The sequence below is a fragment of the Pseudoliparis swirei genome, unplaced genomic scaffold, assembly GCF_029220125.1.
Source record: "Pseudoliparis swirei isolate HS2019 ecotype Mariana Trench unplaced genomic scaffold, NWPU_hadal_v1 hadal_169, whole genome shotgun sequence".
In the NCBI taxonomy this organism is placed as follows: domain Eukaryota; kingdom Metazoa; phylum Chordata; class Actinopteri; order Perciformes; family Liparidae; genus Pseudoliparis; species Pseudoliparis swirei.
The window spans coordinates 14,499-14,741 of record NW_026613405.1 but is presented as its reverse complement, the minus strand read 5'-3'; positions in this window follow the sequence as shown (position 1 = coordinate 14,741).

Genomic DNA, 243 nt, shown 5'->3' with positions numbered 1-243 from the left:
TACTACAACCACTACTACTACTACTACAACAACTACTACTACTACTACTACTACTACTACAACTACTACTAATACTACTACTACTACAACCACTACTACTACAACAACTACTACTACTACTACTACTACTACTACTACTACTACTACTACTACGACTTCTACAACTACTACTACTACTACTACTACTACTACAACTACTACTACTACTACTACTACTACTACTACTACTACTACTACTACTAC